General features: G+C 43.9%; 1 long non-coding RNA gene across 1 annotated transcript; it reads right to left on the minus strand.

Moving 5' to 3' along the window:
- Window positions 1-252: 252 nt before the first annotated feature.
- LOC123074960 (uncharacterized) lies at window positions 253-2637 on the minus strand. Its single transcript, XR_006436068.1, has 4 exons — window positions 2409-2637; window positions 2117-2215; window positions 929-1045; window positions 253-817 (listed from the first exon to the last, which is right to left on the minus strand). It is a non-coding gene; the product is annotated as an uncharacterized lncRNA (long non-coding RNA).
- Window positions 2638-21684: the final 19047 nt, after the last annotated feature.

A 21684-nucleotide genomic window follows, 5' to 3' on the forward strand; every position in this document is an offset into this window, starting at 1 on the left:
AATCTTATATAATGCATTGCATACCTGGTTAACATGGAGGGGTTGGCAAGACCAGACTAAGAACTGTCATATTTAATTTTCACTCATATAAAACCTATAGGCTAAAAAGTAATAAGATAATACATCATGTCGAAAATAAATTGACAAAGCATGTTAATTTCAAAAGGGAGCATCGTCAATACAATATGAACATTTGCATTTGCGCTCTCCATATGAATGACTGGCATGGCATAGAACGTCCATCAAACTTGGTAATTATATTCAACCATTTTAAAATAAAGCACATTGTTATTGTAAGGAATTTATTATTAATGTGAGGTTCCATTGGATAAATCAATCTGACAACACAGTCAAAAAGATGTTTAGAATGGGTAGCCTGTATTAAGTAACAATATAACTTCCAGCACATAGTAGTGGGCTAGTTGATGAAATAACCGGACCAAACTACATGGAGATTAGACATAATTTAGAAGTGTTATTAGACGTGGTCAAAATTCAAGAAGGCCAATCTTCGCATTCGTTTAATCATTTTGAAGGTAATTCTCCGCTACATCAATCCAGTTGCGCTAATAGAAGCCCATATATAAAAATAATGTTATGGATTAATAATTTAATTTGCAAAGGACAAAAAATGATATTACCATTTTTCGGTGTTGAACACAACTAAATGGTAAACAATCCACCAAGTCCTTGCCACGGATAACATACCTATAGTCTACTTTCCACCCCTACTTTACCAGGTTCGCCTCCCCATGGTATCCCCCTCCTCCGCAGGTCCCTGCTCCAATATAATGCATGAATACACTCCATCCAAAACCTACATACATAAGAAAAACACCCATTGTAGAATTCCTCAGGGATCCACTTAAGTTGTGAATCAGTCCGCCAAGCAAAAGGAATTAACTGATGAAGGGGCAAGGGAAATCACCTATGATGAATGGCAAGTTTGAAAATGAGAATCATGACCAGGGGCGTAATCTTCAACTGCAACGATTACCTGAGATCCTCCAGAATAATTTAGTGCGTAACCAAGCTCATATGGATCCTGCAAGGAACATTGAGAAATATTTGAGCACAAAAAGGGAGTCAAAGAGTGGCAGACCGCAAGGAACAGAAAATGATGAAACAACACAATAGCAGAGGAAAAACATAGAAATGTATAGCTTTTTTATATCACTACTAAACCTGAGATCATCTTGGAAGTGAAGGAACTAAATAATTACAGTACAATAGGCGCATCAACAACAATCAATCTGTAGTTTTAGTAATACACTCTTGATTAATAGACAGAAGCACAATTAACAATATGAAGTGCTCGTGAAACTAATACTCAATGGACTGCACACTGATCACTGTCCACCTCATTTTGAGTTCTGTCCACCGCATTTTGAGTTGGTTACCCAACTCTTTCACACTGAGTTGCAAAAACTCCAAAATATATGACCAAGAATAACAGACCTGAAAAGTTGTGTTTAAGGGGAAACTTCAGAGCAGATAAAAGCAGTCTCAAACACCTTGTCCTTTTTAGTTGAGCAACTCTTTGGGAAGTAAATGCCCTGGTTGTAAGAAGGAACGCATAGAAAACATATTTGCAGCGAAAAGTGATTCAATATATGAGCAATTAGGACAAGATTAGTGCTTTGGGAATTGAGAGAGTTGTCCTCCGTAATATGATAACATGCTTTGGGAATTAGGCAAGCTCGGGATTCTGTGGAGATGTTCGATAACATGCTTCTAGAAAGCGTCATGTTACACCACGCCCATCCTAGCTAGACACCATAGTACGTTGTGAGGTTGACTCATGCACCATATTTGCCACCTGGTCTGGCCGTCCTGCAGGGCCGGTCCTGAGATTTCGGGGGCCCAGGGCGAAAACTAATATGGGGCCCCTCATCGCCCCTCATATATATGTTTGCATATATCAATATCAAACGTTGAGATTGCTAAGTGGACCTCCCACCCGGTATATGTATGTATGTAGTAACCGATCAAAAAATGTATGTATGTAGTATTATAATACACATCAATTTAGGACGTAATATTCAATGCACTAAAATAATTTCTACAAAACATCTTAATGTTGATTCAAATAACAAATAGAATCATAAACACTTACTTGATTCTTAACATCAGTAGTTGGTTCGTCCACGGGAATTACTGCCAACTCGTCGAAGTGCCCCTATTACTCTTGATAAAATTTATCCATAGTTCCTCTCTGTAATTATATTAACTCATCCATAAGCCTATTTTCCTTTTTCTTGCTCATTACCAAATCGATACTTTCCAGATGATATAATATCAGGCAGTGCTAAAACACAACAAATTACAAAATCTGTTGAGCTAAAATAATCTAATTGCCAACATACATGTAGTGACAATGGTTAGTGAATTAGTGATTAATAGTATACCTAGGAGATCCGGCCGGTGAAGCAAATAGGGCTGATTGGTGAACTGGTGTGATCGACTGCTTGATACACATATCATAGGTGGAAGGAACTTTGTGGCAGAAAAACAAAAGGAGTCCTGGAGCAATCAGATCAGAAGCAACAAGCCAACCATCTTGTTCCTGGCAGGCCGTCTGAACGTCGCAACCCGCTGGATCCGCTTGCGGCCTCGCGCATTTGTTTCCTGGCGGCCGCCGTGTAGGGCGTGACTTGCATCGTAGGGAGGGAAGGAGACCACGATCTCGGATGGAAAAAATAGGAGTTACTCCTCTGCTCACACATCGTAGCAGCATGCCTCGGGCCTCATGCGTACATGGAGCATACCTGGGATGTGGCCCCTAGAGTTTGGGGGCCCGCGGTAGCCGCCCCCTGCCCCCTCAGGGCGGCAATCCATGCCGAGCGGCAGTAGTGAGGTGCCATCGTGGTGGTGACGGGCGACGCATCTGAGCGCCGGGGGCGACGCATCCGAGGAGCCGGCGGCGCCGGCGTTCTCGTGATCCGTGAAGGCCGCGTCTGCCCAGATAGGCAGATCGGCGGCGGCTGCGATGCCCGGATCGGCAGATCGGCGGCGGCGGCTGCGTATCCTCGGGAGAGGAGGAAGAGCGGATCGAGACCTCGTCCGCGAGAGGAGCGCTATGTCTCTAGGGGATCGATAGGAGTGGGTTTTTTTGGCACGGGTTTTTTTCGCGGGAGGGTTGCGAGTTAACGGAGGTGGGAGGATGATGAAAAAACCGGAGGTGGGACGATGACGAAAAAAACCCAGCAAAAATAAACCACGGAGACTATTCACCAAGTCGTCCATTAGGAGTAGAGATGTGTTCCAAGTGCCTTATTCGGGTAAGCAGAGATGTTCCAAGTGGCTCAGGGGGTGGATGTTAAAGATGAACTGCAGGCCCTTGATTTCATATCCAACGACTGGAAAATCGACTGACCAGAGATGAAAAAGTCAGTCGACTGACGTGTAGCCTCACCCTACTCTGATTTACACGACTAGCTGCCCCGGCTCTCGCACCCGCTGCTTCTCTGGGCGCTGCTGCTGCTACTGCTTTTCTGCTACTAGTGTGTTCAGTTTCAACAGTAAAATTTAGTTTTCACAGCAAAATTCAGTTTCGACAGTTAAATTCAGTTTCGACAGTTAAATTCAGTTTTGACAGTTAAGTTCAGAGATGAGCGGTTGATGTATTTTACATCTAGCACTTTGTGGTTATGTATTTTACGTCATCTATTGGAGATGCTATTAGAATTCCACTCATGTTAACGTTGTCTCTCTTGTCCTGCTTCAACCTCGCTGTCGTACAACTCACCGGAGCTGCTCCAACGACGAAACCCTCCATCATAGCGAAGCAGTACCCCGGGCTCTATCTCCAGATGCCTAAGATCTTCTTCCCCTCCTCCGACAGCCAAATCAGCCGGAGCATCCTCACCGACCAACCCAATCACGCTCAGATCGACATGGCTTTGCCAAAGAGGTTGTACACTTATTGCATCTCTTTTTTACTCTACAGGTTATATATATTGTCCACTGAGCACACGTAGTAACGTGAAATACGATTAGTTTCTCCTACTATATGACAAGCAGTGAGGTACCAGGCAACTTAGCTATCCGTGATGGACTCTCTTGAACGCTATCATTATTTATCTCTGCGCGTTTGAGCTGTGCATTTGTAGATGGGCCTGGGAGTTGAGCTAGTAGGGCAGTGGCCTGGGTCCAAAGTAGTAGAAGTAGCACAAATTTTTTTAGTGTAGGCTTTTCCGCTCAAGCCTGCCTACTAGAATCGCCAGTGCTTGAAAGGAAAAGTGAAGGAAAAACATAGGAATTGGAAAGTTTCCTATGGTACTACTATTCATGTATTTGGTTCAAAGGAATGGAGCAAAGGAAAACTGTAGGATTTGTTCCTTTAGTGTTTCTTTGAAAGAAAAACCGTAGGAATTTTAATATCCACTTGTCCTCCTTTTCAAATTCCTATTCATGAAGCACAAGACTAAGAGATAGTAGCATAATAGCACTATAACCGTACATTTTCTTGTAGTTTCACTTAATCTCACCATGCTTCTTTGCCTCCTGTGATCTTCCAATTCTTGTGAACCAAACACCCAGATTGGCAGAAATCCTGTGTTTTTAAATTCTCTGTTTGCACGTGCATTCCTATCCTATTCCTGTGTATTTACTATCCCTGCATTGTTCGAATCCTCAAATTCAAACAAGCCCTTACACAATTACTTCTGTTACAGATATGTGTCAAAGAAAACCTTGTGTGGTTTGTCCTGCTCATGCTGCGCTGTGTTCCACCCCAGCTCAGCTGCTCCAACGATGGAAGGGTTCACCACAGTAGGGATCCGCTCTCCAGACTGTCTTTCGCCGCCTCAAATCTTCTTCCCCGCCGCCAGCAGCCACGACAACTGCATTACCATCATCAACTGAGCAGATGACCTTGAGGACTACACGAGTCCGCAAGAAAGGTCGCACTCTATCGTGTCCGCTTACGTTATGCATCACTTAATATGATGACATGCTACTTTATCGTCGTGCTCACCTATTAGACTCCGAGTCAAGTCCAAAATAATGCTGAAACTTGAGTTTTTAAATGGTCATGGGGTACATATTAGGGCAGCAATCAGTACTATGTGTCTACTATCTGGTTAATCTCGGGTGTCTACTATGAGTTTCATGTTGGGTGCAAACAAACATTAAAGGAGCCATTATCTGTATTTTTTAACTAAAGCTATTATCAGCCTGCTATCATTGGTTTTGGGTCCATCCACAGTTTGCTACCATAACTCTGGATTTGTTCATGCTCTCCTTACATAATCTCACTATGTTTTATTCCTATGCATGTCAGTTATTGTACACAATGGAACTGAACATGTAGAGCAAAAGAGATGAGCCTTGCGTGGCAATAAAATTTCATGCAGACATCGCTCCATGGTGGGTGCAAAGGCAGCCCCCCCTCCACCCATTTCGGATTGTAATCAAGAGGAAGATAACTGTTCTGAGGGGGATTTAGAAGGAGAAGACCACTCCTATTTACCCCCTGAGGTCTTCGCTCTTACTTGGGATGCCGATGTTGGTAATTTCATGCATATGGTGCCTTGCATTGCTTACTTTATACATCAACTATGTCATCTGCTTAGTTTAGACATGCTTTGTGTGAATGCCATCTGTTTAGTTTCTTTATCGTATATGTGAATCATGCAATGCCATCTTGTTTAGCCAGGCATCATATATGTGAATTTTGCAATGCCACCCTGGTTAGCCAGTCATCTTATATGTGAATTATATCATGCCATCGTTTTTCTATTACGTATTAAATTTGTCAACAATTTTAGTACATTCAGTTACTCTTCCTGTGCATCAGCAATTCGACACAGTCATGGAAAAATCTGGAGCGGAAACAAGGTCTTTAGAGCAGACAATGCTATCTGACGAAGCGCATGTCTTGCTGGTTACGGATAGCTCCTCAGAGGAGGATTCAGAGACAGATGACCAGTCCTATCCCCCCCCCCCCGAGGTGCATGCTCTAACTTGGCAGGGTTATGTTGCTCATATCGTGCGTATGGTGTCTTGCATTGCTATGTCCTTTGCTTAGTTTAGACATGCTTTGTGTGAATGCCACCTATTTAGTGTCTAATTACCATATATGTGAATTATGCAATGCCATCTTGTTGCAAGACATTATATATGTGAATTATGCAATGATATCTTGTTGCAAGACATTATATATGTGAATTATGCAATGCCATGCTGTTTAGCCAAACATCATATATGTGAATTATATCATGCCATCCTTTTTTGTATTTCTCATTGCATTTGTCAACAATGTTTGTATATTCAACTGCTCTTCCTGTGCATCAGCCATTTGAATTGGTGATGGATAAATCTGGAGTGAAAACAAGGTCTTCAGAGCAGACAATGCTACCTGCTGAAGCAGATATCTTGCTAGTTACAGGTAGCTCCTCAGAGGAGGATTCAGAGGCAAATGTGAAAGTGCTAGTTATCGACTAGAGGGGGGTGAATAGGCGATTTTTATGAAAGTCTTCAAAACATGAGGTCTTTGAAGACAAACAGATGAAATGAACCTATTGATATGCAGCGGAAGATAGACTACACTAGACAAGCCATAGTCAAGTAAGCAATGTAGTGAAAGTATGAAGACTATCAGCAGCTAGGTAGTATGGATCAGGATGGAAGACAGTATAAAGCCAAACAATAAATAGTCTTCACACAGTGAAGTCAATCAGATCAGACAAGCAAGCAATGACTTCATGAAGACAAACTAAAAAGTAAAGAGAAGTGAGGGATAGAACCAGTTGCTTGGTGAAGACAAGGATTTGGTAGACTAGTTCGAGTTGCTATGTCAACTGTACGTCTGGTTAGGGAGGCTGAGATTTAACTTAGAAGACCGCGTCTTCACCTTATTCCCCTTGAGCTAAGGACACCCAGTCCTCGCCCAATCACTCTGGTAAGTCTTTAAGGTAGACTTCCAAACCTTCACAGACTTCGTTCATAATGACTCTTGGATGCTCAGAATGCGATGCCTAACCGGCTGGAGGATTCACAGTCCTCAAGTGTAACAAGTCTTCAGGTCACGCGGACAGAAAGACTTCAGTGATGCCTAACACTCTTTGGCTCTGGGTGTTTTGGGCTTTGTCCTCGCAAGGATCTCTCTCTCAAATGCTTTGGAGGTGGGTTGCTCTCAAACGACAAAAGCCGTGCAGTAACTCTAAGCGGCCACCAATTTATGGTGTAGGGGGTGGGCTATTTATAGCCACGAGGCAACCCGACTTGATATGTCCGAAATGACCCTGGGTCTCTAAGGAACCGACATGTGTCCAATGGTCGGATTTCAAACACACGTGGCAGCTTTACTTGGGCTACAAGCAAAGCTGACTCATCCAACTCTGGATAAGATTTGCTCTCATTGTCTTCGCTTGAAGACATAGGATTTTGGTTGAGCATCACGTTAGTCACTCTGACTTTGTTCACTTGGACCCCACTTAATAGTAGGTGGTTCCTATGACTCAACAAGGAAGAAAAGGAAACTACGAAACAACTATGTCTTCGCACACCATAGTCTTCAAGTGAATGTCTTCACATGTCATAATCTTCATCGTGAATGTCTTCACGAACCACCATCGTCTTCAATGTCTTCACACATTTTTAGGGGTCATCTCTGGTAGGTAAACCGAATAAATAAGGGACTACTACCTATGTTATCCTGCAATTCTCACAAACACATTAGTCCCTCAACCGAGTTTGTTGTCAATACTCCAAAACCAACTAGGGATGGCACTAGATGCACTTACAATGTCCCCCTTTTTGGTGATTGATGACAAACTGGTTGAAGTTTTCAATGGGGATAAAAGTATGTGAAAGTTAAAGGCCCCCCCTGAAGATGTGCATATAAGTAGTTTGCTTTTGAATGCAAATGCACATGGTAGGTTTCAATTTGTGGAGATCCTCTTCAACTTATAAAAATAACGAAGATAATGACATGCACAATGAAAAATGGGCGTCTGCAGAATGACTTCATGCGGAATTTATCATTGCATCACAAAGTAGCAGCAAGAGTAGCAGACGAACATCAAGTTTAAGTGTTACAACTCAAGAGCCAAATAGTTTTAAAGCGAGAGTTGTATGAACTTAGCAAAAATAATGCAACCACCCCATATGGACTTGCTTGAAGACTATCAACCTCATATGCTTCTCCCCCTTTTATCAGTAAGGACCAAAAAGGTTTGAAGACATAGAGGATCTACTCGTTCCCTGTTGGAGTAGAAGATGGAGCAGGACCGACGTTGGAGTTTGGTGGTGCAGACGGGCCTGAAGCAGAATCGTGGTGCAATGCAGCCAGAGTTGGTGAAGTGGCGTCATCTTCTTCATCGACGATTCTCGCAACAACAGTTGTCGCTGAAGACGAATGTTCAGAATCTTCAATGGATGGTGTGCGACGCTAGCTTGCAGATTGTGGGGGCTTGGAGTAAAACTTGAAGCTCTCTATGAAGCCATCTTCGCAAAAATCATATTCAGAGCAGAGCAATGTGAGGCTCTTCCAGGACCGCCAACAGGCTTCATGCACAATGAAAGAGTTCTTGGTGGCCAAGTTGCGAATGCGATTAACATCCACCAAGAGACTCTGCATCTGACGCTTCAGCCAGTCATGATGCCTATCTTGCTTTTGATGTAAAGACACCAGAAGCTCACGGTCGTTGAGGACACGAGGACGCTTCTGAGGCCTTTGAGCAATGGTGCTGGCAGTGGCTTTAGTGTTTGCACGGTGCGGCATACGCAAGTTTCCAGCCAGAGGATAAGCAGGAGTTGTAGCATTTGGCACATGAATCCCTTCAATAGGCTGCGTGAAGCTTTGGAATTCTGCATTCTGAAGGTGGAGTGGCTTCTTTGCTGGCTCGGGGTAGATGGCTTCAATGGACATATCAACATCAGGCAAAAACACAATATGGTTGTGTGCTGAAGGTTGATAGTTGATGGTTGAATGAAGCTTGATCAAGCACATCACCCATGGAGCATAAAATTTCAGGCCAAAAAGATCAATCCCAGAAGCAGCAGGCTATCCGATAAAGAAATCCTGAGTGTTGAACCTGATGCCATTGATGATATAGAAAACCAATGTCTTCATGGCGCCTTCGAGTTTAGCTTCAGAGGGATTGCCTTTGATTGGCTAGAGAGTACGCCTCAGAATGTGATAGACTGTGCGTGGCAAGTACTCAAGGTCCTTAACAAAGAACTCCTTGGGGTATTCGGCGTCTTGGGGCAATGGCTTCATCATGCTCAGCATTTGGCTCATGTTGGGCTCTGGCTTCTGGAAGATGCTTTGCAGTTCATTCTGATGAAGCTGACAACCAGGTTCGTGCAACTTACCTGGAGTGGGCAGGGAAGTAAGATCAATGATGTCCTGAGCTTTGGCTTCATGATGAATATCTCCTGTCATCCACTCAAGGACCCAAGTCTTCGGATCCCTGTTGTAGCCTCAAATGTGCAATGTTGCATAGAACTAGAGCAGAAGTTCTTCATTCCAGTGCTCCTTGTCAGTCACAAACGGCAGCAGCCCAACATCCCGAAAACAATCAAGGGCCTCTTCGAGGCATGGGAGCCCAGTCATAGCATCACAATTCAGACGCTTATGCGGAAAATCCCGTCCTGGTTGTATAAGATGTAGGAGTAGTAGCTTTGCTGCTAATGGCTCCAAAACCTGTCAGAGGATATCTTTGGCTTCGTGTACAGGTTCTTGGCACTGTCAAAGAAGGTGTTGTGCTCTCTGAAGCTGAGCACACTGAACGAGCCCTGTGTTGTGGCAACACTTGGAAGCCTTGACAATCTTGGCTTAGGCTTCTGAACTTGAGGCCTCTGCTCCACATGATACTTATATTGCGGCCCGGGAGGAGTGGGTGGAACCATGATAGGCCATCTGACAGTCTCCATCTCACCATGATTGAACACACGTTCCATAGTATGAGGCCTTGGTGGAGGAACGGCGTCATCAGAGATGATTGGCTGCACAATGGTGTTAGTAGCAACATTGGCTTCGGGCTCCACATTCTCTTCAGCCATGACAGTGTCATTGGCTTCAGTATTATTGGTTGTGGCAGCCTCATTGTTTTCAACCTCCATCTGTTCAACAACTAGAGGGTCGGGCACGATGACATTCTCATCTGGTCGGACCGGATCACTGGCAGGGGGTGTGGGTTCTCTTTCTTCTTCTCTCTCTTCTTCTTTTTCTTCTTCGGCTGATGCAGCTGGAATGTCTTTAGCAGTTTTAGCTTCAGACTCAGAAGCAGACATAGAAGGGGTGGCTTCAGGGAACACTTGATGTGCTACTGAGTTGTTGTGTTGCACATCCTCTTCTAGAATGTTTGTCATGGAGACCTGTGGCCTGAGGCCTTTGCGAAGCCTGCGAAATGCTGGCGACGCCTTTCGAGAGGGGGTGGTATGTTCCATGAAGTTGTCATCATCAAACACCGGAGTGGTGACTTGAGCTGGTGGAGTACGTGGGGTCTCGTCTTGCAGAGGGGTGACTTGTTGTTGTTGCTCAACCCATGAGTCATCTTGAGCAACTGGCATCAAGGGACGACCAATGCTAATAAGTTTCACTGCTCATGAGAGCAGGCGATGATACCAACTTGGGTTCAAGTTGAGGAAGGACTTCATCATCATTCACATTGTCTTCGTGACCAATGTCTTCAGCTGTGATGGGGTCAACAACTGGAATCTCTTCACTGTTTGGAGCCTCTGTGGAAGTAGGCTCATGAATCACTAGACGACGCTCTTGGTTGGTAGAGGCAGGGAGAGCAGCATAAATTGGTTCAACATTGAGGGGCTCTGGGGCAGCAGCACACTCTGTTCTTGAAGACTTTGAAGCCTTTGTCTTCAACTTCTTCTTGGAGGGAGCACCGTTAGAGGTGTCTTTGAGCTTCCTCTTTCTGGCTTCGGCTTGCCTTGTCTTCTTTAGCTCGGAAGCTGATGAGGGGACCTTTAGCTTCGAGGCAGTCATGCTGGCAGGGAAGACAATGCTGGGTTGTTCCCGCCTTTGAGCTTCAGGTATGGCTTCAGCAGACTTCTTCTTTTTCTTGGCAGCCATCTTGGGCTCGATGCCAGGACACCCAAGAGCCTTTCTCTTCTCAGCTTCATTGTGCGTTTGCACACATTTTTGTGCGTAGTACTTCATACGCTCGCGTGAGCCTTTGGCTTCTTCAGGCTTCTTGTTGAATTTGGCCTTGAGGACATTCATGATCTTCTTGAAGATTTGCACATCAGCCACACTGAGCTTGGCCATGTGCTTCTTGAAGTGTGCCTTCTCATAGTCTATCTTGTTCTTGAGCTCGATGATTTTCTGAGCCAGAGCAAGTTCATTTGCAATGGCTTCGTGAAAGGTGACGCTGATGTCCACTGGCAGCTGCAGATCATCAATGTTGATGCTCTGGTCCTCAAACCATTCCTCAATGAAGTTGTTCAGAATGTCAGCATTAAAGAGAGGCAGGTCATGGAAGATCTCAGCCTCTTGCTTGCTCTTGATCAACATCTCTAGAGCTTCATCACCAAGATCTTCATCACTGGATAGATCAATGGTATTGTCTTCATTGCGCATAACCGCAGCTGGAGTTAGGTCATGCCCTGAAATCTTCTTGGGCTTCTTGGTCTTCTTGGTCTTCCTGGAGACTCGAGACAAGTCTTCAGATTGCACACTTGGTTCAGGAGGTGCAATCATCAATGGCTTCACAGTCAAAGATTTTGGTGCTGCAGAGGGCTTTGAAGCTTTTGACTTCTTCTTTTGCTTCGGTGGTGCAGGTGCATCCTCAGAGTCTGCATCATCAGCAGATTGCTCTACCGTTGCCCTCTGAGAAGCAATATGGGAGAGAAGCCCATTGAAGCTATTGAAGGGGCCGATGACATTGGTATTGGCGTCACGTGTGCCATCCGGTTTTGGAGCAGACGGACCAGGGTTGAAGTGGAGTCCGAGATCCTTCCTGTTTTTGGCAGCCGACTCCTTTGTGAACTGAAAGTTGCGCTTGAAGAGATTGTCGTCACGACACCATAGAAGAGATGATGGGTCGGCATTTTTTGGCTGAGGTCCTCGGACCATGCAAGGATATAAGCCTTGGGCAATAGCTTCAGGCTTCGACTTGGGTTGCAGATTCTTGTAAAGAATATCGCCCCACAGGTGCTTGATAGCATTCTTCTCAACATATTCAGGTGACGAAGTTATACTTGAACCATTTTTCAGCCCAATATCTTCGAATCCATTGTATTCTGGTCTTGTGCTGATTGTAGCTCTCCTCTGGATCAGACTTGTACAGTTCAAACAGATTGGGAGGCAGATCTAGAGCAGTATTTCCACGGCGCTGCCTGCCACCCTTCCTTGCATATTTTTCAGAGGCCATAATGTTCAGACAGAGAGGCTTCAAGACAGTGAAAGGCTTCCGTCTACTTGTCAAACAAGAACTGGCTTCAGGAGAGTCAATATGATGCTGTAAGAATTCTGCAAATGAATGCAGACTATGAGAACCAAGGGATTCTCCCACAGACATGTACCTGTGACAGCATTAGAGATGCGAGGTAAGGGGAAGAGGTCATAAGCATTATCAGAAGATTTTGAAGATAAATCAGTTTGAAGACATTGACCTCATAGTGCGAAGACATTCACTTATTTGAAGTGAGTTGGTTCCAGATTTGTACGAATCCATGAATAAGTACAAGTGAGGAATCTAACTAGTTATGAAGCATAAGTGAATATACTTTGCAAGATATGAGATTCAGAAAGAGAAAGATCCAGATTTGGAAGTGTAGAAACCACTTTTGGTTGAAGTGGATGGATTTGATAGATTGAAAAGGCTGTAAAAGGTGAGATTTATTTACCACAGACGAACTGCTAGACGACACAAAACGGATGCCGAGCAGTCTGATCTCCCGCGCCCTAACTTGGCAGCGGAAGACACCTACGGCGGCGGCGGAGAGGACGAGGTCCACGGCCGGCGTGAGGACAACGTCGAAGAGGTTGAGGCAGCTAAGCGCTTCATCTCCAGCGTCGACGCGAGCTAGCGGTGGCGCTAGGGTTTGAGCGAGATGGCGAGGTGAAAGAGGAGATAATGACCGCGCGTGACTATGTATTTATAAGGTAAAGGGCTGCACAACGCAATTACACAGGTTCCCCTGGCGGTTCACATATGATGGACACGTGGCATGCATGCAACCCATTGAGAGTTGTTCCATGTTCCCATGCACGCCTAGTTTGTCAGGTGGTCGTTCCGGCTTCTCCGGTATCCAGGCAAAAGATACATGGCATTAAAATTAGAATTAAATGGGTGTCTCTATATCTTCAGCTGACAAGGACGCAGTGAAGACATTCGACACGTGTCAACAGAATGCATACGACTAGATAGATAGAATTTGAGGAAGAAGCACAGAAGGGGTTAGGGTCCGATCACATTCACTTAGTTCAGAAAATGGCAAGTTTGAAGACATATCTATAAGTGAATGTTGTAGAGGACAGAACACACACACACACACACAAACACACACACACACACACACACACACACACACACACATATATATATATATATATATATATATATATATATATATATATTTATATATCAGAAAAGACCAAATCAACATTGTGAAGATAAACCTTGAAGTCAAATCAATGTTGAAGAAAAACCAAATATGAATATAATGCAATCATGACGCCAAATGAAAATCTTCGAGGAGGTTTGATGGTGGCGTTACCCACCGTATAGGAAGTATTAGACCCAGACACGGCGCACAATTATCGTGGCCCTTTGAAGTCAAATTCCGCGCTAATGTATTCACACTTAGAGGGTAAGTCTTCATTAATTGAAGATATACGTTACTCCGTGTGTTGCACATCTAAGTCATCAACATGCATAAGCGTTAGGATGTGTGTCCATTCACAGGACATTCGAGGATTCTAAGATATTTAGCTCACACTGCAGCTTGTAAAACCTTTCTCATCCAAGGGCTTTGTGAAGATATCTGCCAATTGCTCTTCAGTGTTGACGTGAATGATATCAATGTCTTCCTTCATGACATGATCTCTGAGAAAGTGATGACGAATCTGAATGTGCTTTGTCTTCGAGTGCTGAATTGGGTTGTTGACAATCTTGATGGCGCTTTCATTGTCGCAGGAGAGTGGCACATGCTTCAGGTGGTGCCATAGTCCTTGAGAGTTTGCTTCATCCAGAGAAGCTGAGCGCAGCAAGATCCAGCAGCAATGTATTCAGATTCAGCAGTGGAGAGTGATACAGAGTTCTACTTCTTTGAAGACCAACAGACAAGAGATTGTCCAAGAAAGTGACATGTGCCAGATGTGGATTTGTGATCAACCTTGTCTCCAGCATAATCAACATCTGAGAATCCAACTAGATCAAACTCCGAGCCCTTTGGATACCATAATCCTAGTGTTGGGGTGTGAGCCAAATATCGAGGTATTCGCTTCACTGCTGTAAGTGATGCGATTCCTTTGGTGTCGCTTGGAATCAGGCACACATGCAAACGCTAAGCATTATATCAGGCCTAGATGCACATAAGGAGAGTAAAGAACCAATCATGGAGTGGTATACCTTCTGATCGAACTCTTTACCATTTTCGTCGGGGCCTAATTGGCCTTTGGTTGGCATTCACGTCGTGTACCCTTTGCAGTCTTGCATTCCAAACTTCTTCATGCAATCTTTGAGGTATTTCTCTTGTGATGTGAAGATGCCATTTCTCTGCTGGCGGATTTGAAGACCAAGGAAGACTTTCAGCTCACCCATCATGGACATCTGATATTGCTCTTGCATCATATACCCAAACTCATCACTGTATCTCTTGTCAGTGCAGCCGAAGATAATGTCATCCACATAGATTTGGCATACAAACAGTTCACCATCATATGTCTTCGTGAAGAGAGTGGGATATAGTGAACCAGGTTTGAAGCCTTTGCTCTTCAGGAAGTCTTTGAGTGTGTCATACCAAGTGCCAGGAGCTTGTTTGAGGCCATACAGTGCCTTGTTGAGCTTGTATACCATGTTAGGACGCTTTGGGTCTTCAAAGCCAGGTGGTTGTGCAACATACACTTCTTCATCAATTTTGCCATTGAGAAAGGCACTCTTTACATCCATTTGGTACAGAAGAATGTTGTTGTGGTTGGCATAGGCTAGCAGTATGCGAATGGCTTCAAGCCTATCCACAGGAGCAAAAGTTTCATCGAAGTCAATCCCTTCAATTTGTGTGTAACCTTGAGCAATGGGAGGAGCCTTGTTTCTGACAACTTGACCATGCTCATCTTGTTTGTTGCGATAGATCCATTTGGTGCTGATGATATTGTGCTTGCGAGGATCAGGACGCTTAACTAGTTCCCGTACATTGTTCAGCTCGAACTGTTGAAGCTCTTCTTGCATAGCTTGAATCCATTCAGGTTCCATGAAGGCTTCATCAACTTTCTTGGGTTCAGATATAGAGACAAATGCAAAGTGCCCACAGAAATTTTCTAGCTGTGTTGCTTTTGAACGAGTGAGTGGACCAGGTGCATTGATGCTATCAATTATCTTCTCAATCTAGACTTCGTTTGCTACTCGAGGATGTAGTGGACGAAGATTTTGCCCTTGCCGATCATTGTCTTCATCTTCAGCACTGGCTTCAGGCTGAGCATTGTCTTCATGCTGATTAGGTGCAGAAATGATGATTTCCTCTTCAGCCTGTTCCTCTGAAGGTATGATTTCTCCAGTACGCATAAGCTTGGTAGATTCACTTGGTGTAGCTTCATCTAGCACATTTGGTAGGTGCTCTCTTTGCGAGCTGTTAGTCTCATCGAATCGCACATCCACAGTTTCAACCATAAAACCTTCATGTGCTTTCGGTGCAAATTTTGAAGTGTGATGCGGATCCTTGATCCAGCACTTAGCACCAAAGACTCTGAAATAGCTGACATTTGGCTTCTTACCAGTCAGGAGCTCATATGATGTCTTCTTCAGGAACTTGTGAAGATAAACACGGTTGATGATGTGGCATGTTGTATCAATGGCTTTAGGCCAGAATTTCCTTGGAGTCTTGTACTCATCAAGCATCGTTCGTGCCATCTCAATGAGGGTTCTGTTCTTGCGCTCCATGATGCCATTTTGCTGAGGTGTGTATGGAGCAGAGAACTCATGCGATGCCCAATGTATGAAGATAAGTGTCGAGGCCGGTGTTCTTGAATTCTATGCCGTTGTCACTTTTGATGTGCTTGATCTTGATGCCATAGTTGGTCATGACACGATTGGCGAATCGTCTGAAGACATCCTGCACTTCAGTCTTGTAGAGAATTATGTGCACCCATGTATATCTTGAGTAATCATCAAGAATGACGAAACCATAGAGGCATGTAGTGGTAGTAATGGTAGAGTAGCGAGTAGGGCCAAATAAGTCCATGTGAAGTAGCTCGAAGGGACGCGTTGTTGTCATGATTGTCTTCGAGGAATGCTTGGCCCTAGTCATCTTTCTGGCTTCACAAGCACCACATAGATGATCCTTCTTGAACTTGACGCCCTCGATGCCTATGACATGCTTCTTCTTCTTCGCGAGAGTGTGCAATTTCCTCATGCCCGCATGCCTTAGTCTCCGATGCCAGAGCCAGCACTCTGAAGCTTTTGCTAGAAGACATACGACCAGCTGTGGTCCTGCGGAGAAATCTACCATATACATATCGTCTTTTCGATATCCTTCAAAGACTGGAGATTTGTCATATTCCATAAGCACAAGGCAATGATATTTTCCAAATATCACAATCATGTTCAGATCACAAAACATTGAGACATACATTAAGTTGAAACCAAGGGATTCAACAAGCATCACTTTATCCATGTGCTGATCCTTTGAGATTACAACTCTACCTAGGCCCAATACCTTGCTTTTACCAGTGTCAGCAAATGTGATGTGACTTCTGTCAGACGGACGTAGGGTTGAATTCATAAGAAGACTTTGATCACCAGTCATGTGGTTAGTGCATCCACTGTCCATAATCCACTCAGTAGCCTTCGGAGTCGTACCCTACACAAAGATAGGCTTCACAAAGAGAAGTGTGAAGCATAAACATTTGACGAACAAGCATACTATCAAAGTTCAGATCCTTGTTAGGGTAGATAGGATGATTGTCAAGAAATCCTAGGACGAAATGCATAGTAAGACCATTTTGGCATTTTATCTTGCGTCCCACAAGATGTTTTAGGTCCCCAACATAAGCGTTAGAAGCTTTTGATTTCTGGCTGGAGACCATTTCCTGCAAAAGAGAGTTAATTCTTCATAACCACCCACATATTCAGGGGTGGCTTAGAAGCAACGAGTCTAAGTGCAGCACATGAGAACTTTGGCTTTGAAGCCCTAGCAAATAGTCTTGCAGGAGGTGAATAATAATCATAAGAATAAGTAGAAAAGTTCTTGGTCTTATGAACATAGCAGCATCAGAGAACTTTGGCTCTGATGAAACACGCTCATATTCATAAGTCTGAGTATGGTTTCCCTGCAAAACATTGGTGTTAGGGTGACCCTGGTGGGTCCTCTGTCTTTATGAAGCCTTTGGAACATATGAAGCCTTTGGTCTGGGGTTTGTCTTCTTCCCAGGTGGTGTCATGATGACATTAACAGGAAGCTTCTCAAGACAACTTTTGGGGACCCAGATCTTCTTCAAAGGTGGCCCATTCCTACAGTTAGTACCAATATGCCTGGCAAACACTTCGCCATTCTTATTTTGAACAGTTTATGATTTGCATCAAAGGATTCATCAATGATAATAGGGTTAGCACAAGTGAAGCCAGATAAGGTAGATGGATCCACTGAAGGTCCCTTTGCAGCAACCCATGTGGTTTTGGGGTACTGCTCAGGCTTCCAGTATGAACCATTAACATTCATTTCCTCTCAAACCCAACACCCTCTTTCCTAGGGTTTCAGTTCAGAATCTATTTCTTGAGGACATCACATAGTGTCTGATGCCCTTTGAGGTTGTTGTACATCCCTGTTTCAAGCAATGTCTTCAACCTAGCATTCTCATCAGCAATAGTAGTGGTATCCTCAGAAGAGGGGTTAGTCACCACATCAGCAGTTGAAGATATTGCAATAGTAGCATCAGTAGAACATTCTGCAACAAAGACAACATTATCACGCTCAAGACATTTTAAACATGGTGGCTCAAAGTCTTCCCGAGTGAAAGTGATCTATTGAGCACGAAGTGAATCGTTCTCCTTTTGAAGATCTTCATGAGACGCTCTCAGATTCTCAAGTTCTTGCTTCCTTTGAAGATAATCATAGGAAAGTTTCTCATGAGTAGCTGAGAGAGTTTCATGACGACTTTCAAGTTCTTCATACTTAACATGAAGATTTTTTATGTATTCAATTAAGGACTGAGTTTGATTCATTTCCGCGTCCAACAAGCCATCGCTTTTGTCTAGCAACTTTTGAATATGTTCCATAGCAGTTTGCTATTCAGTTGCAATTTTAGCAAGTGTTTTGTAGCTAGGTTTGGATTCACATTCAGAGTCATCTTCACTGGATGTTTGAAAGTAAGCATCGCATGAGTTTACCTTGGCACCACGTGCCATGAAGCAGTAGGTCGGAGCAGAGTCATCCTCATTATTGGCTTCAGCATCGGCGATGTGGCCATTGTCTTCGGTGTTGAAGATGGACTTGGCGACGTAAGCCAAAGCTAGAGCCAGGGTTGCCACGCCTGAATCGGACTCCTCCTCAGACTCCACCTCCGCCTCCTTAGAAGCAGAATCCTCCTCTGCATCCATCTCCTTGCCAATAAACGCACGAGCCTTGCTGGACGAGCTCTTCTTGTGAGAAAGACTTTGAAGAAGACTCTGAGGATTTCTTCTTCTTCTTGTTGTCAGAATCATATTCCTTGCTCTTCTTCTTCTTATTAGATTCCTTGTCCCATTGAGGACACTCAGAGATGTAGTGACCAGGCTTCTTGCATTTGTGGCATGTTCTCTTCTTGTGGTCACGAGTGGAAGCTTCATCATTTCTTGAGCTGGATCTTGAAGACTTTCCAAAGCGATTCTTCTTGGAGAACTTCTGGAACTTCTTCACAAGCATAGCTAGCTCCTTTCCAATGTATTCAGGATCCCCAGAACTGCAGTCAGATTCTTCTTCAGATGAGGAAACAACCTTTGCCTTCAAAGCACGGGTTTGGCCATAGTTGGGGCCATAGATGTCTCTCTTAGATAACTGGAACTCATGTGTGTTGAGCCTCTCAAGTATGTCAGACGAATCGAGATCTTTGAAGTGAGGACGTTCTTGTATCATTGGGGGCAGGGTGTCGAATTAGCTGTCAAGTGATCTCAGGAGCTTCTTGACGATTTCGTGCTTGGTGATCTAAGTGTCGCCAAGTGCGCGAAGCTCTCAAATATGAGCTGGACATTCTCATTGTTGTTTCTCTTGAAGCGGTTGAAGAGGTTGTGAAGAACATCAATCCTTGAATCGCTCTGAGTTGAGACGCCTTCGTTGACCTTGGAGAGACAGTCCCAGACTAGCTTCGCAGTTTCCAGTGCACTCACACGGTCATACTGTCCTTTGGCCAGATGACCAAGATGATGTTCTTGGCAGTCGAATCCAGTTGAATGAACCTCCTGACATCAGCAGCGGTGACACCTTCACCGACCTTGGGAACGCCATTCTTGACGACATACCAGAGGTCGACATCAATGGCTTGAAGATGCATGCACATATTATTCTTCCAGTAGGGGTAATCAGTGCCATCGAAGACCGGCACGCAGTGGAGACCTTGATTATCCCTGCAGTCGACATAGCTAAAACTCCAGGTGGTTAAACCGAATCACACAGAACAAGGGAGCACCTTGCTCTGATACCAATTGAAAGTGCTAGTTATCGACTAGAGGGGGGTGAATAGGCGATTCTTATGAAATTCTTCAAAACACGAGGTCTTTGAAGACAAACAGATGAAATGAACCTATTGATATGCAGCGGAAGATATACTACACTGGACAAGCCATAGTCAAGTAAGCAATGTAGTGAAAGTACGAAGACTATCAGTAGCTAGGTAGTATGGATCAGGATGGAAGACAGCATGAAGCCAAACAGTAAATAGTCTTCTCACAGTGAAGTGAATCAGATCAGACAAGCAAGCATTGACTTCATGAAGACAAATTGAAAAGTAAAGGGAAGTGAGGGATAGAACCAGTTGCTTGGTGAAGACAAGGATTTGATAGACCAGTTCCAGTTGCTATGACAACAGTACGTCTGGTTAGGGAGGCTGAGATTTAACTCAGAAGACCGCATCTTCACCTTATTCCCCTTGAGCTAAGGACACCCAGTCCTCTCCCAATCACTCTGGTAAGTCTTCAAGGTAGACTTCCAAACCTTCACAGACTTCGTTCACTGGTGATCCACAATGACTCTTAGATGCTGAGAACGCGACGCCTAACCAGCTGGAGGATTCATAGTCCTCAAGTGTTACAAGTCTTCAGGTCACACAGACAGAAAGACTTGAGTGATGCCTAGCACTCTTTGGCTCTGGGTGTTTTGGGCTTTGTCCTCGCAAGGATCTCTCTCAAATGCTTCAGAGGTGGGCTGCTCTCAAACAACAAAAGCCGTGCACTAACTCTGAACAGCCACCAATTTATGGTGTAGGGGGTGGGATATTTATAGCCAGGAGGCAACCCGACCTAATATGTACGAAATGACCCTGGGTCACTAAGGAACCGAGACGTGTCCAACGGTCGGATTTCAAACACACACGCGAACTTTACTTGGGATACAAGCAAAGCTGACTCATCCAACTATGGATAAGATTTGCTCTCATTGTCTTCGCTCGAAGACATAGGATTTTGGTTGAGCATCACATCAGTCACTCTGACTTTGTTCACTTGGACCCCACTTAACAGTACGGTGGTTCCTATGACTCAACAAGGAAGAAAAGGAAACTACAAAACAACTATGTCTTCACACTCCATAGTCTTCAAGTGAATGTCTTCACATGTCATAATCTTCATCGTGAATATCTTCATGGACCACCATTGTCTTCAATGTCTTCACACATTTTTAGGGGTCATCTTTGGTAGGTAAACCGAATCAATAAGGGACTACTACCTGTGTTATCCTACAATTCTCACAAACACATTAGTCCCTCAACCAAGTTTGTCATCAATACTCCAAAACCAACTAGGGGTGGCACTAGATGCACTTACAAGATGACCAGTCATATTATCCCCCTGAGGTGTATGCTCAAACTTGGCAGGGTTATATTACTCATATCATGCATATGTTGTATTGCAATTCTTAGTTTTTACATCATATACACAATATTGAATGCCATCTCCTTAGTTGACACATCATATATGTGATTGCCCTCTGCTCACTTGCTTAGTATATAAATCATATATTTGAATTATATCATGCCATGATGTTTCCATAGACAACATGTATCTAAATTATGGCATGCCAACCCATTTTCTAAAGACATAATATAGTTATATCATCTCATCCTATTTACATAGTCATCATATTTTGAATTATGTCATTCTATCCGTGAATTATATCATGCCATCATGTTTCCATCGACGGCATGTTTGTGAATTATGGCATGCCAACCACTTTAATAGACACATCGTATAGTTATATCATGTCATCCTATTTACATAGTCATCATATTTTGAAGTATGTCATTCTATCATGTTTAGTTAGCCATCATACATGTGAAATTGTGTCATGCTATCCTGTTTAATTAGCCATCAT

Source organism: Triticum aestivum, chromosome 3D (genome assembly GCF_018294505.1).
Source record: "Triticum aestivum cultivar Chinese Spring chromosome 3D, IWGSC CS RefSeq v2.1, whole genome shotgun sequence".
Lineage (NCBI taxonomy): Eukaryota > Viridiplantae > Streptophyta > Magnoliopsida > Poales > Poaceae > Triticum > Triticum aestivum.